At 32.2% G+C, this 17647-nt stretch overlaps 1 protein-coding gene across 1 annotated transcript in view; it reads left to right on the forward strand.

Annotated features, from left to right (window-relative positions):
- The first annotated feature begins 1667 nt into the window (after window positions 1-1667).
- The window catches only part of LOC139503791 (uncharacterized), a 49934-nt gene continuing 33954 nt past the window's right edge, over window positions 1668-17647 (forward strand). The window contains exon 1 of the mRNA XM_071293721.1: window positions 1668-1879. The gene's annotated coding sequence lies outside the window, so the exon portion shown is untranslated. The remainder of the gene's footprint in view (window positions 1880-17647) is intronic.

The raw sequence follows: 17647 nt of genomic DNA on the forward strand, positions 1-17647 counted from the left end.
ATTGACTGATTGTTGAATTCAATAATTGATGGATTGATTGCTTGATTAACTTGTTGTTTAATTGATTAACTGCAATTGAATTATTTGTTAGAAATTTGCATAATGCAATGTGTGGTAAAAAGATGAAAATTTCGTACTGACCAATTTTTTCATTGATTATTTTTTTGACGTCGAGGCACACATATTCAACGAACGTTTTTCACTAAGAAAAGCAGGTCAAATGCCCATCTTATCTACATGGAAGGAGACTCTTTCCTCAATTTGATTAACTAATTTATAGAAAAAACATCGAAAATAAAATTACGAGATTATATTCAGATCTGATAGAAACGTAAAAAAAAAAAAAACAGTAAAATTTCAGGTCAAATTGTATTTGCAATTGAAAACGAAATGCACACAAATAAATAAATGTCAATATAGAAGCTGGACCGCCATTTTTACCAAAGCGTCATCCTTGAATACATGTCGATTACATAAATTTTAATGTTTTCTTATGCTTTGTAGTATTCGATTGAAGAAAAGCCTATAGCATTAAAGATAATCTAGTGATTAAGAACAAGAAAATTGGCTAGATAACACATTTAATATTTTTCAACTTTGAACCCGATGGACGATGCTGGATTGAATAATCAACCAATTTGATTAATGGAACTCTGTGTGTTTTACTTCATATTATGTATGTGTTACTTCATATAACAATGGATGTCAGGGGCGGATCCAGCCATTTAAAAAGAAATCATACGATTACTTAAAAAGAATTAGCAGATTCGTCTCGATTTGAGAAAAAATTATTGTGTTTGATATTGTAATTCCTTTTATTCATATAATGTCCAGTCACCAAATGCGATTGATCGCCGGATTTCAAATTATTATGAACGCATCGACGGATCTCTTTGTTAATGAAACACATAATACACCTATGTTTGGGTTCTACTGTTAAAATGATTTAAATTGAATTCTAGTAGAGGTCGGTCATTTACAAACGTATCAACCGTATCGTATACGTTGACGTATCCGCATCTGCAGATATATCAAAAACTACTATGTGATCCCGAGCTTATTAATCAGACCATACTTCATTTTAAAAAAACCTACTTGGAATCTTCGAAATATTCAAACATACACTTTCAATATTTGTGATAGTAGTGTTTTGTAAAAAAATAAATAAGGGGTTCTATCAACTACTTTTACATGCCCTTAAAAAAGAGCCAATGTAGGGCAGGTACACGAATATCGTACAAAATCCTTTAATAATCTAGTTAAAAAATATTTCAACATCTTATATGAATAAACACAAAAAAAAAATCAAATGTACTACTTATATACACGCAACGAACTTTGAATATTGTTCATTTGAGATTTTATCATAAAAGGTAATAGAAAGTACTGAGTATTACTCTATATTTGTCAATTAACAATTTGGTTCTTCGTGAGCGCAAGTTCATAAATAAACAAACGATTTTACCGTGTTCACTCCTATCATGCCTGTAAACTGTTCCAACTGTCCGGAATATCTTTAAAAGTAGGGTTACATATTCCACAAAAACTCGATATTTCCTTATTGTTTTGTAAATTTCTGCATTAGAAATTATTCAGTCGCCCATTTGCATTATTGAAAGTACATAAAATTAAAGCTCGGGATTATATACCTTTTTTGGTATATCTACAGATGCGGATACGTCAACGTATATGATACGGTTGATACGTCTTTAAATGACCGACCACTATTGAAAACTACTGAAGTGAATACAAATACGTCATTCAGTAGTATGTGTATAAGGAAACCTTACTAATTAAATGGAAATAGAAGTGTTTGTTAATGAAAATGAAAATGTATTCGGAAATTCAGTTCAATAGATAATTGTTGACGAAAGAACAAGTAAGTCATCAATACAGTAACATATTTACATGATGTATATTGGCTTAACAATAAGATTTAAAAATCTATACACACTCACACACATATACACATATAAAAGTGGTAATGACAAACTAGTAAATATCAATCAATGAATGAATCAATATGAAATCTGCTTCTCTTTACTTTATGAAACTAAATAAATAATTCTAGCGTCATTCAATCAGGCAAACAAAAAATTTAAGTAGTCAATAAATGAATGCAATATTTAGATTATTAAAAAAAACCTACCTAATAAGGATGAAACTAACAATTATATATGAACAACCTGATGTTGTGCAAATATCATATAAACAGACCAACTAATCAATGATCTTCATTCACTTTATTGTAAGCAATGTTGGAAAATATATTGGTGTGACATGTAAACTTGAGATGATTTCTCATTTGTATGTTCCATGTTTCGACTATTATTTGTCCCATGCAAGTATTTATGGCTGTATATTTCGAATGTGTACAGAAAAATAATAAATGGTCATCGTCATGTATCGTTTAAATTTGATATTTATTTCATACGTTTGATTTACGATCTTTTCAAACATAAAGTTCCTTTGATCACCATGATAATTAGTTCGTAAGTCAATAATCGATTCCCATTAAAAAAAATTAATGCAGATAATCATCTTACAGATCATATAAGGGAAAATCCTATTCAGTATGAATTGGTGGTAAATCTTACCAGCATTTATAGGTTTAAACATTATTTCTTAAAAACTGTAGACACTCAAACTTGTTTTAACGATCATTTTGAATTATATCGATTTCGAGTTAATCGAACAGTGATGTCGAGCCGGGAAACGGCTTTATCGAGGGACATTACATGCATCGGATTTTTTTATTTTTTTTATGCATGATTGTCCAACATATTTCTTGATCAAACGGTGCATGTGGAGTGATTCATTTGTGACTCCCACTTTTATTCCTTTTGCTAAACCAAATGATCATGTATCATAAATATTATTGAATACTGTAAATTCAGAAATTATGCGTCCATTTATTATTGCAATTTTGTCATTTGAGACTAAAATGCAGATTTGTTTTTGCGATGTTGAGAACAATAATGTTTTATTCATATAAAAAAATTCAAAATGCAAGTTTCAATTATTGCGATTATAACCCTGTCGCATGTTTCGCAATGATAAAAACATCGCAATAATTTCTGAATTTACAGTATCAGAGCTATGGGTGGATGTGTGCATTTCAGATATTTGATTGTTTCTGTTTTTATATTATGACTCGTGACAATTTACAGCCAATTGCATTTGAGTGTGTAGGTAAAGGTAATATGTTTGGTTAGCTTGCTTGTTAGCTGAACCGTGAAGTCATTATTATATAAGGTATACTAACCTCGTTTCGAAGTAGTCTAGTACTACAGACAGATAGATTGGTAATCTGTCGGACTAGTCCACTCTTAAAGGAGGTTAGTTTACCTAGTAACCTAATAATGACTTCACGGCTCAGCTAGCAAGCAGGCTACAATAAAGTTAAAACATTGTTGTGACGTCATTCTATTATTGTACCTGTTCTTTATTTCAGTGATTGGACTTTCATTTACCTGTAAGAAACCATTATGTTACCTTTAGCTGTCCAATATCTTTAAGAATAGCCCTCTTGTTTCTTAGAAATATTGGACAGCTGGAGGTAGTTTAACTGATTCTTACAGGTAAATGATAGTCCAATCACTGAAAAAACTATCAATTCTGCCAACTGTTTTTATCCTGAATGTGAAAAGAAAAAATACAACCAAATAACAAATGACAATTACAAAAAACACATTTTATTACAGTCACCTACCAAAACAATAGTTTTGTCACTCGTCAGAAAAAAATCACTTTCAAATTGATTTTAAACACTACCAAAAGATTTATTCTCGTCCGTCTTTGGTGTCAAAGTTGATCCCTGGTGTTGCTCTTATTCTTCCTAACATCATTTTTATCTACAATTAAAAAAACAACAATAAAGTAATGCTTTTTACGTTTGATAGACCACGCCGCTATACAAGGACCAAAAACAACCAAAACCTCACGCTGTGTAAAAGTGCAAATCTAGAACTTACTTCATGAACTACGGGACTACAATAGTTTTTATAATTTTCAGGTTTTTGCGTTGATTTACAAGTTGATGTTTTTAAGTCTGATATTATTGCTTGAATATGAATATAATGCGACATTTCGCTTATGAAAGACGATGAATATGGGAACTTAATCAAAATTAAGAAAACGTTAATGCATGTTATCTGTTACAGCCGATTTCATTGAGGGTGAAGGCAAAAGTTATATCTTTAGTTAGCTTGCGTGTTGGCTGAACCGTGAAGTCAAACAAACAGATAAATTGGCTATGTGTCAGACTAGTCTACTTTTAAAGGAGGATACTTTACTTAACCTAATAATGACCTCACGGTTCAGCTAACAAGAAAGCTAACCAAATATATTACCTTTGCTTACACCCTCAATGACATCGGCTGTAAACAAATTAACCATGCGTTCGAATTGCACTTTGGTCGTTGTGTGTAAGAAAAAGTTTTTTCAGTTTTTGCAAAAGAAAATCGAAAGACAAAATTATGTTCCTTTAATATTAAAAAGAAAGAGAGAAAAACACAAGGGACATCAATACACAAATAAACGGTGACACGACCTTCCAGGAAAATAATAGATAAAAATGGGGGGATTATCAGGTGGTACCGTTTGGGTAAACAATAAGGTACGACATCAAACGTTCAATATAGGATAAAAAACTTAATTTATATAGTTTTTTCACTGACCCCCTCTTCTTAACCTAATTTGGGGGAAATTGATTGACCAATAAGGATATATATAAAATCAATGTCAATTAAGCAAAACTTGCAACCCCCATCCCCAAAATATTTCAATTAATTTTTGTTTATCCTTCATTGATTTTTTGATATCGTCCCTAACATTCTCATGAAAATCCCGATGAACAACAAGAGAATGTAAAGCGATTGCACATTGTTATCTTTTGTTCCTATAAATTATACAAGTACACACCCGTGATATCGCGGGTCCGTGACTGAATTAAAGTATATAACTATGCCTAAGCCTTATTTTAGTAATTGGTATTGTCATCTGATAAAGTCATGTCGATTATAAGATACACAGTTTTCTCTGCTTTCAAATCTTTCTGTTTGAACCCGTCGACCTGGAACTTATCAATTATTGGAAATATTAATTATTTGGAAAACAAAAGGTCCAGGCTATCCAGGAATGGGGTATTTTTTAATCAACAGCATTGTCCTATATTAGTTATCTTAGAAAGTCTTGCTGATTGCTGAATAAAGCTACAATAGGGAAAAATTTGACAATGATTGAATTTAGTAGTGTCAGCCCTTTGATTATGACCCGTGTATATAGCAAAATCCTAAATACACCTTTTGGTGGTGCGCCTGTCAAATGCGGAACCTACAGATAAGGTAATAGCTAACAGGTGAATATACTATTGGTATCGGTGTCGGATTAGACCCGGAACTTGTTAATTATTGGCAATATTAATTATGTGGAAAACAAAAGGGTCTGGAGTGGTGTAATTTTTAATCTACACCATTGTCCTATATTAGTTATATATAGAGTTGAATTCTTTGATTTGTCGTTTTTACCCGATGACGGCTGACAAATTGGACCTCGTAATTTTAGTATTATAGATATTTGAAACAAAATCGACTGCAGTGCACTAATATGGTTCACCGCGAACCTGTCTTCACATGTGTTTTTTATCGTCTTTTTTCTCCCTAGTAAGAAATGTAAAAAAGTAAAAAAACCCGAGAAGAAACAAGAAACTAATAGGAGAGGTCTACATTTTGAAATATAATATATATAAATTGGCTTTACAAATGTATCATGAGTTTCAATTGGTTCATAACACCTCCAATCGATTTTGTGCTCCGTATAGTGAAGCGTGCTAAAAATTATGTGTTAGCTGGAGCAGAACCCTTCATGTTCAGAGCTGTGTCTATGCCATGGAAGTGAAATGTGTAGAAATATTAATACATGTCTTGTGCTGATTGATTAAATAAAGATAATGGAGAAACTGATTCATTGTATAGCGTGTTGTACTAGTACACATTGTCCCAGGTTAAAGGAGGGTTGGCGCGCCTTTTTAAAAGTTAAACCCAACCACATTATGTAAGTGTCTGTCTCAAGTCATGAGCCTGTAATGCAGTGGTTGTCCTTTTATTTCTAAGTACTATATATTTTTTTTTATTTGTACATTAATCAGGCCGTTAGATTTTTCGTTTGTTTCACATTTGTCATTTCTGGAATTGAAGACTATGCAGTATGGGTTTTTTAAACATTCTTGAAGCTCGTACGGTTATTTACACTAAAAATGTCAAACAGTCTGAAAAGACCAATTTTTGTCAGAATTTGCATGAATTTTTACTCGACATTCTTTATTTTGTCTGAATTATCTTTAAAAATGCTTAACATAGTATGAATTTGTCTAATACGGTGCCTTATTAGCATGAACATTGTCTAAACTTTTTTCGACACCTTCTGTATCATCTGATAAGAGTCTTGATTAGTTTCGACCAATTCTTGACTCTTAAATTTGCTTTACTAAAATGGGTGACTTGAGGCAGTTTTAAAATGTGACCATGTGTCTCTTGTACCCAACAATTCATCTTGTGCGTGTGTGTGGCTAAAAACAACAGGGGGAGGGGGGCTTTTGTTTGGGTCAAATAATTTGATCCCATCTTAATTCAAAAACTTATTTATTTTTTGAGATCCATTTCATGAGAACCCTTTGCATGCCTTATACATAACGGTTTCTATTCTTCCCGAAGTAGATAATAATTTTCTTTTAATCGTTGGGAAATTATTGAATTTGTTTTAATGTGAAACTAATTTACTTCATAATTTTGATGAAGAAAGTGTATTGTAATTCTATCTATTTTAATTAAAATGATGATTGTCATTTTCACCCATTAATAACTTTTTAAATTGAAGTGGCATGGTCAGTCAACTGATAAGTTGATATGGCAGATTACAGGTAAAGCAGAAATTTTCATATTACAATTGCGTGTACCCTTGAGTGAGGAATACCTTAATTTTATGGGGAATATACTGTTCACGTGAAATACTTAATGACTTTCTAAAGTTCACTTATGGATGCAATAATCATTCAATTAAACTTTTAGACTTTGAAATCTTCAAAGGTGAACGCTTCAATAATACCTGTGTTTTACACCTGAAATGTTTTACAATGAATACTGAAAACATCCTATATCTTCATTTAGACTCAAACCACCCGATTTCAAATTTTAAATCCTTTATTAAAGGTAAAGGCATTCGTATACATAGAAACACCACCAAAAACTATTAGTTGGAGGTTGTAAACTGAAATTGGTAGAATAAATTTTATTTCAAAATAAATGTCAATAAGACAAGAAAAAAAGGGAAATATAAGTATCTTATTTAAACTAAATTCCATATAAACTTATCAATAGGATTCAAACGAACCACAAATATTGGCGAACTAGTTAAACGAGCTATATTTTCTTTTATAGAAACCTCAGAATTCCTACCAAACGTTTAACTGTGTAGAACTAATTAATTACTATCCTGTAAACAACATATGTAAACTGATACATGTGATATTCATTATGTAAATGTTATATTATAAATTAGAAAATAGTTTGAACGACAAACGACAAAATTAGTTTAATCGCGTAGTGGTATTAACCATTAGGGGATTCCTAAAAATTCCAAAGAACTTCTGGACAATTTCAAATATCGTCCTATTTCTGAAGTTTATTCTAAAATATTTTTGATTTTTAACCCTGTGTGTCAACATTCCCCACATGAAATTATAAAATTGTTTTGAATAAACATTGAACGACAAAACGACACGCAAAGCAATGAATGTGTTTTTAATTTGATAGATGCTTTTGTTCTTTTTTGTTAAATTGTATGTTTTAAGATTGTAACACAGAAAACTGCTGTACCCATGTATTGACTATTTTTTTTCATTATGTCTGTTTTGTTCACGCATCGTTGTAAATATAACGAAATTGATGAGACTGTCGTCCAAGTTAGAGGTTAAGCGCCATAAAACTAGGTTTAATTCACCATTTTCTACATTTGAAAATGCCTGTACCAAGTCAGGAATATAACAGTTGTTGTCAATTCGTTGGATATGTTTTGTCATTTAATTTTGCCATGTGATTGTGGACTTGCCGATTGAATTTTCCTTGGAGTTCAGTATTTTTGTGATTTTACTTTTTCCTACTATGAAACCATAATTTAAAAACTATTTGAAAAAAAATAATTAAAACTTTAATGATCAATTACAGTAAAAACAGCTATAAAAAGAAATGAATGACAAAAAGAGGTGGTTTCTGCTGAAGTTTACTTGGCATAAAAACATTTCCGAAACAACCTGAAACATTACGTACATAGCACATAATCAATGTAAGGCTAGAGATATGATTCGCACCTACATATGGGGGGATATTTGATCAATGTTTATGAAATTATGTAATAAATTAAAGTAAAACTGTAATAAAAAAAGAAAGAAACGAAAAAATAAAGACAAAAAAAAATCCGAATTTACCCGAAATATTTTTACATAGCAAGGTATAAATATAAGCTAGACATATGATTCGCACCTAAATAGTTGAATACTGGATTTATATCTATGAAATTATGCAAAATTTGATTGATCAGATCAGGACTTTTAACTGGTGGTCTGACACCTTTCATATTTTGATATTCGTTCCTTATGACGGTGTATTGGTTAATTATTTATCTTTAACAACACTGGTATAGAAGTTTGAATCAGAATAAAAATATTTAATTATCAGAGTAGGCTCGTGAAATATAACAAGAAGTTTTAAAAAGACGGTATACATTTGGTGTGTCCGAAACGCTTTAATGAATTCACCTTCATCAGGAACGCTCAAAGTTTAATATTTCACCTGTTTATATGATACATGTACAAGCAGTGACAATTTAGTTTTTCGTCCATTGTTTTGTATAGAAATCACACTGTTGTCTTTTTCTCTTTTAAAATGTTTTTTTTTGTCTTATCAAACCCCCTTTATATTTGACAATACTGCCTTGATTTTCCTCATTATTGTAGGTCTTACTGTTTTTTAGGATTTTTAAAATTTCTATGTCATTTTGTGTCTGTTTGAAATTTGTTTTATTGGCATTCATACCCCATTTCTTTGTTGGTAAAACCTGTCATTTTACGAAATTAATAGACTGTTACAAATTTTGACTTGGGTGGAGTGTTATCTCATTGGCACTTGTGCCACAACTTCTTATATCTATGTAATAGTTTATTTATTTTGTTTATTTACTTACTCCCTTGATATTGATTGAATTTTATCATTGAAATGTTCGATTTCTGCACAATCAACAGTCAAATACTCTAGCAAATCTTACATGTACCATGTTTTTGATCTTTGGTCTGTTTTGATACACCCATTTCTAGTTGCTCTCTTCTCCTGTTTTATTATTATGGGCCATGTGTTTTCTTCTGCACAATCAGCTGTCAAATACTCTATCAAATGTTTTGAATGTAACATGTATCATGTGTTTTGGTCTCCATGGTTTGTTTTATTTTTAACACCTATTTCTAGTTCTCTTCTCCTTTTTTATTATTTAGAGCCATGTTTTTGTTTTCTATTAAATGTATTTTTTTTAGCAGATTAATAAGTGTGAAGCCAAACATGTCATATTCATTATTTTTACTTTTTGAGATACCGATACATGATTTCCTTTTTAATGTAAACTCTTAGGTTTGTAATGAAATTGTACATAGGGTGTTATCACTATCTTTCTGTATTTTTTTTTATCAAATTGTATTACATTCTGAAGCGGCACAGATGCCAGAACAGTAGGACAACCGGATGTGCCTTTTCGGCCAAAATGTGATTCGGCGGCGCTCAGTAGTCCTACGCTAAAAATTGGACTATTTTGCGTCGGCCGACGTCAACTGAAAAATGGCGTGCTTTTGTATTTTTTTTAAATTCGTTTGCGGGAAAGTGCGGACGATAAATACTGTCGATTTTAAGCATATCTACATGAGAAAAATATATGAGTTTACATATTATTTTCATTTTTGTTCATTGAAACATAAGGAAATCTTATTTTTTTACATCTGAACATATAATTTCGGATTTTGATTTTCTGCACTGTAGGATTAAATGGCTATATCAAAAATGGGAACAAAAAAAAAAACCTATTCTTCGATTTGCTAAAAATTTTTACAACCTATTCTCGCGAGTTTTTGGCATCGAAATTCGTAAAGAACAGAGGTGTCCAAGCCAGGGCAAAAATTTGTTCCCATTTTAAAGTAGGGGTCTCAATCTTTTATAGGTTTTTCCTTGCATGGTCGGTAGATTTTGAAAATTGGAAGAGTTTCTGTTTTTAAAGAAAATATTTCTTCACATATCATGAAAAGGTGAATCATTAGGTATAAAACCACTTTAAATATAGCAGTTTGTGTCACTGAATTGTAAAATTATAGATTTTTTTCGAAATTGAAGAAGGCGCCATTTTTGGCTATTTTTCCATTACGTCTATTGCTATGCTAAAATTATGAGGTGTTTCTAAAAAATCTCCGACTCAATTTTTTTAAAACTTTCATATGCTAATCTTTGGTACAAAATGTATGTGTTTTGAAAAAAATAGGCACTTCTATCGAGTAGAAATGGAGAATGTTCATCTTTACTTTGTATGTCTCCACTATGGGGGCCCTATTCCTCCCTTTACCTTGCTTCTGAAGAACACGATAGTAATTCATCTCTCGAAAAAATTATCCACTAAAAATAGTTGAAACATATCAAATTTATGTTAAGACATAAATAAATTTTACTGGATGTGATTTTTTAAGCAAATTGCCGGAATCGACCTCAACCGAAGTTGTGTCAGTATATAGATAAACGTTGTCAATTTCCGGCGCCGAAAATGCCAACGTAAAATGTCATTAAAAGTTAGATTCTTTTCTTCTTTGTAGCAATTTTGTTAATCTTAAGGCCAAGGAAGGCATGCAATATGTTGAATCCATACCAACGTTATACCATACTTGGTACCCTAGAGTGTTAGGCTAACACATCATGGGACCCCGACTGATTTGTTGAAATCATGATCGTACTTAACTAAAAGTTTACAAAGTAACTTATACAAAACAAGATTTATTCGTTGAATATTGTTACCTGCCGCTGAGTTTTTAATGAACATTTAACCTGATTAGGTCATAGAAAAGCTGTTGATATTCCTTTCGTCAATATAATTATCGTTGTGTGTTTTGTTTGGTTTCTTATTTTTAAACAACTCGACTTTGTAACTCGCAACTCGACGATAAGAAACCCTCTTTTTAAAAGGGGGCGTTGGCAGGGGCATGCTCTTTTTATTTTGTCAAAGGCATGTGTCATTTTAAGGGCTCATGGTTCTCAATCTCTGGTTACAGTGGAGGTTCAAACTCATCATGACTTCAGTGGCGGATCCAGAAATTTGCATATGTGGGGGCCCACTGGCTGCCTAAGAGGGGGCCCGATTTCGTCACGCCTCAGTGATTCCCTATATAAGCAACCACATTTTTTTTCTCAAAAGGGGGGGGCCCGAGTACCCCGCCCCCCCTTAAATCCGCATCTGGACTTTAAAAACTTATTAAAAATTCATTTTGCAGTTTCTTGGGGCATTGACATACTGACTATCAATATATCTATGCATAGGAGGGATGACCATTTTCTATTCAAAGTAGGTGGTGGGAATTCAAAAGAAATCCTGGTCCGTTCACAATAGTACTTCAGTGGCCGATCCAGAACTTTTCCTATGGGAGGGGGGGGGGGGGGGGGGTGCGCTGACTGACGTCAGGGGGGGGGGGCGCTCCAGTCATGCTTCAATGATTCCCTATAATCAACCAAATTTTTCCCACAAAAGGGTGGGCCGGCCCCCAGGGTGCTTTGCCCTTATACCCATTCGCCCTGTTTTTTTTTATTTTGGTGTCCTCTTTCATGTCAATTATTTGAATGAAGTATGTAAAATTTGGTTGACAATTTTGTGCATAAACCGCATACGTCAAAACGTTGGAGATAATAGGATTTTCGTCTGGATTGACTATTCATTTGCATCCATTGCTACTAATGCATTTATTTCTAAACATATTTTCACTTTTGCATACAGATGCAGAATATTCCTTTTCAGCCTGTCTTGTGTCATGTAACAGGGTCTTTTATACATGTGGCTCACTAACTGCTTTTTGTTCAAGTTAACCTTTTTAGACATTTGATATCTGGTGGAGAGTTGTCTTATTGGCATTGATCATACCCTAACTTTTTAATTTTCATATTACTGAAAGGTAACTGTTACCTTGAATTGAATAAATAACTACTTACAAAAAACAATTCCACATGTAAAAAAAATAAATAAAATATAATTTCATCTCTTTCTCCTTTTAGTGACGGGGGCCTGTTTTGTATGGTTGGCTGCTTCATATCTGGTGATGGGATATACATTTAGTTATGCAGTGTTGAATACTGGTCCCCATCCCCCTAATTGATAGGAATAAACAAAACAAAAATTCTTTCACTCAATCTCAACAACAAGGCAAAAGTGAAGTAAATCAATATAAGCATACTACTGGTTCTGCTCGTTTTCTGCTCTTTGGTTGGGTTGTTATCTCTTTGACACATTGCCCATCTATATTCTCAATTTTAAAGATTAATCAAATATGTGATATGTGATAAATATCCAAAAATGAGCTTATTTGATAAAATTCAGCCTTGCGACACAATTTCTTGAAAAAGTACCAAAGCAAATTACAACATGTGGGTACATGTCTAATTTACCAGGAAAAAAGTCGAATAATTCTGGAATGTCAAAACTGAATTTTCCCAAAACTAAAAGCGAGCCTTTTTAAATTACACTCATGCAAAATAAAAGGGAAACACTTGAGGTTGTCAGAAGTATAAAATAAACGTGGAATCTTATTAGTTATATAACAGTGAAATTGCTTAAAACAAAATATTCATGAAAACAACTAAGTCAATAATCTGATTTTTTTTTAATAAATATGGTGACATTTCACTTCTGCACTTTTTAATGTTGATGAGTCTCACATTTTAAAAAAATCCTCTTGTTACCAAACTTTGGAGCCCATAGTCTGTTAAACTTTCAATTATTAAATCCTGCATTAGTTCAAAAAAAAAATGTCTGCTTATAATCACTTGAACCACCTCCGATACCATTCTGTACATGAATATATCTCTCATAACAAATTTCATATAAATTGCTGATTCCAGGTATCAAAATTGTTATCCTCCAGTAATTTATTCCTCTGACAGGATGTGTTGTCTACTGAAAATGAAATATTTTGTTATTAGATTAAGTTTGTTAATTCAATCAAAAATTAATGAAGAATGATAATTATAATATATTGTATTTCATTGTTATTGCCATCTATGACCTCAAAACAGTCTGCTCAAGTCATTCTCTTATCTAAAAAAAAAAAAGGTCAGATTTATTAAAACGCTTCATTTGCATGGATATGATGCACATCATGTAAGAAAGAGTTAATTCCCTTATATTGTTTTTTTTTATCATAAATTAAATTTAAATTTTGGTACCCTTCATTCTTGAAATTAGGTTTTAAATCCAAATGTAACTATCTTGACATTTATACAGCATAGATAACAGAATAAAATCTTTAAACTAGTATTAAAAGAATACCATTCGGCCTTAAAGTCTGTGTATAATTCTTTGACCTATATCTCATTAATTATAATTTCCATCCTCAATTTATTCCATGGGCAACTTTTATATATAAAAAAGAATAATTTAGTATATAATTATGTCTGACTGTTAAATGTAGATATTTTCAGTCTATTCCCTTATGAAAACAGTCTGCATACCATGTATATTATGTTTTTGTTTCATATTTGTGGGATTGAAATCATAGCACACTGTAAATAACTGACTGTTTTTACCCTAAACAGACAATTTTTGATTACTTACCCTTAATATATTCTAGTCCTATTGTTTTCTATTAAAATAATTTTGCTTTCATCATTACTAGATACTGGTCGTTGACATTCCATTTGATTACTGTTTTCTTGTTGTATGTATATCACACATACACATGTACATGTACAAGTGTTTTTTGTTGATATATAAAAGTCCTATGTATTGAATTTTTGATTCATAGTGAACATCTTTCTCCTTCCTGTAAATATAAAGCAAATGTACATACAATTACTAAATAAATTATGTACTAAATTATTCAAAGCAAAATTAAACTTTGCATTGTTATTATCAACACATTAATACAAATTTGCCATATGAATTACCAAGAAAATACATGTTTTTACTAAGTATTATAAATAATTAGGCCTCCAGCATTTTGCTCAATACATAAAAGTTAAAGGCAACAATGGGCAAAGAAAAAATTTCCAAGTCTTGAAAAAATATCTTTTATGTATAATATAAAAAAAGAAGATGTGGTATGATTGCCAATGAGACAACTATCCACAAAAGACCAAAATGACACAGACATTAACAACTATAGGTTACTGTACAGCCTTCAACAATGAGCAAAGCCTATACCGCATAGTCAGCTATAAAAGGACCCGATAAGACAATGTAAAACAATTCAAATGAGAAAACTAACGGCCTTATTTATGTAAAAATATGAACGAAGAACAAATATGCAACACATAAAGAAACGACAACCACTGAACTACAGGCTCCTGACTTGGGACAGGCACATACATAAATAATGTGGCGGTGTTAAACATGTTAGATAACAATGTTTAACATCATAACATGGAGCAGATTTGTGTGTTAACAATCCTTTCGTTAACATTTTTATATTCAATTATATTATAGTGTACATAAATATCATAACATGTACAATACAAGCTAAAATTATATACATTTTGGGGGCACTCACAACCCAGTTTTTCTCAATTTAAATCCTGGAACCACCACTGTCATGACTATTGAGACCTTGTTGGGAAAAAATTGGTTTATTATATAGGGACTGAAGCATGACTGGAGCCCCCCTCCCTTTTATGAAAAGTTCTGGTTTTGCCACTGAAATTTATTAGTTTCTGGTCTGACATGTAAATGTATGTGTAAGCTCTCAAATGGGTGACGGGTGATTGATTAATTCCACTAGGTATGCTACATGTATCTGGTTTATTTTTTTATATATGGGAAAGAAGAGTATGGATAGTGAACCCCCATTGTCAGAAACAAGTGCCTATAATCCCTTTCCCTTTGTATTGTATCAATTTGTGTTCATAAAAGATAAAAAAAATATTCAACTTGGGTGTACATGTATTATATAGGTGAAATCAGGGACAAATAAAAGTTCAAAGTTCTTTATTTTCCAATTAAGGGCCCCTGACGGGCAATAATGACAACAATACACAATATATTCTGATTCTTAACACATAAACATATAATGAGTTTTGTCTCTTGCTTGTTATAAGTGTAAAAAGTGTTGGCTGTTATGTTTTATTGTTGTTTTGTTTTGTATATGTTTTTATATGTGTTCATGTGTTTCAGCGATGATCCTTTTGTACTGGATTTTTATTCTGAATAAAATTAGTTAGATAGTTACATGTAGTTTATAATGAAGATAAAATTAATTGTTCCCAGATAAAATGGGAATTTATTCATATAAGACCAGGTATAAAGTAGCCAAGAGTTAAAGTGAATATGTCTTACATTCTAATGATTTAGTACATGGACGTCTTTGACGTGCAGCAAAATTCATGGAGTACCCCCTACCCCCCCTTTTTTTTTATAGAACTTACAGTCGGAATGAAACATGATCATCCACGCTTTCAAATTTGATTCGTTTTTGTCCGTATTTACAGTTTCATGTTTACAATGTTCACAAAGTGATAGCGTGAATTATTTCCAGGGAGATCGTCAAGAACACTTTTTAGGCAGTTAAGCTGCCTTATGCGAGCACCCTGGATTTGTGTTCTTCCCAATAAATGCTGAAATACATGCCATTGTTATCATCTAGCTGGCTACTATGTTATTTATAACTTATTGGACAGTTTTTTCATACTTTTCATTCTGGATTACAAAAAATATGACCAGAAAAACCTTAAATGATCGTCGATTTTCCCAAAAGTTTTGAAGTTGCACATAAGAAGTAGAGCACATTAGGAATCCTTATGTAGTTTATTGTCCCCTGAGCTTTTGGCTAAGATGTCAAAGAACAAATGTATGAAATATTTAATCGCCGTAAATCTCTAAAGACAAGTAGTTAAGATTTCCCAAATTGCAAAAGTCGTAGGAATATTGTTTGTCATCAATACGTAGTCAACTACGTCAGTAGCCTATTAATATAAGTTCAACTGATCACGCTGTTGGCGGCAATTTTGAATTAGAAGACGAAATTTTCGTATCTTTTCAATTTGGACGCAGGGGTTCAAATTAGCGATTGTCCGAGGTCTGCGACATTCCACTTTTGCAGTCGGACTTTCTACTTGGTTACTAGCTACGCCCGACATGCCCGACGGACCTTGAAAGAAAATAAAAAAATAACTTTGCAAACGTTTTTACCAAAGTTTCGATCTAATAAACGATCTCAAACTTATTTTCATCATCACTATTTATGACAGCGATGTTCAATTTGTTCAACCGCTAGCTTTATACAGAAAATCGCCGACATATAATGTGTAAATCCGAGTAAAATCGTATCTCACTATCTGTCAAAAACAACATTGAAAACAAAATGGCTGCCGCGAGAAGACAATTACAATATCGGATCCGATTCCGGAAGCGGATAAGGGTAATCCCGGGTTTTGGCTATTAGCTAAAAAACCAGACCGTTGACAAAATACATCTTTGCATGGTAAAGAAATATAAACACTAGAATTGAAAACCAAAACATATATGTAAAAGAAAGAAAAAGCAGAAAATATTTTGTACACCAATTTTAATGTCAAAATCCAATACAATGTGACAGCTGGGAACAGCTTATCTGACAATATATATGTTCCTAATAACAGTATAAATTTTCTTTATCAGTGATAAATGTTGGTAATGCATGTTAGATGCTTTTAAAGTTAAACATATTACTGCAATTTCAAGGGGCATGTTTTTCTTCTCCATTTTGATAGGTCATTTAAAATAGCTGGAACTTTCTTATATAAAAAAAAAAGATGTGGTATGATTGCCAATGAGACAACTATCCACAAGAGACCAAAATGACACAGACATTAACAACTATAGGTCATCGTATGGCCTTCAACAAGGAGCAAAGCCCATACACTATAGTCAGCTATAAAAGGCCCCGATAAGACAATGTAAAACAATTCAAACGAGAAAACTAACAGCCCTATTTATATAAAAAAAAATAACAAAAAACAAATATGTAACACATAAACAAACGACAACCACTGAATTACAGGCTCCTGACTTGGGACAGGCACAAATAGTGCAACTATATTATATGATACCTGAATGTAAGCAAATCATATGATATATAGGTGGAGTCAATTGGGCCACTCTACCTCCTCCTGTTTGATAACTTTGAAACGGATGAGATCCCAACCCCTCAACCATATACATTCATGTATGTCAGAGACTAAATAACTAATCAAATGAAATATAGGGGAAGTCCCTAGGATCACCCCACCCGTCCATGTTTTAGAACTTGGAAACAGTCGAGATCCCCACCCCTAAACCATATTTATTCATGTATGGGACAATATATATATAATCAAATGAAATATAGGTGGTGTCC

Source organism: Mytilus edulis, chromosome 14 (genome assembly GCF_963676685.1).
Source record: "Mytilus edulis chromosome 14, xbMytEdul2.2, whole genome shotgun sequence".
In the NCBI taxonomy this organism is placed as follows: Eukaryota; Metazoa; Mollusca; class Bivalvia; order Mytilida; family Mytilidae; genus Mytilus; species Mytilus edulis.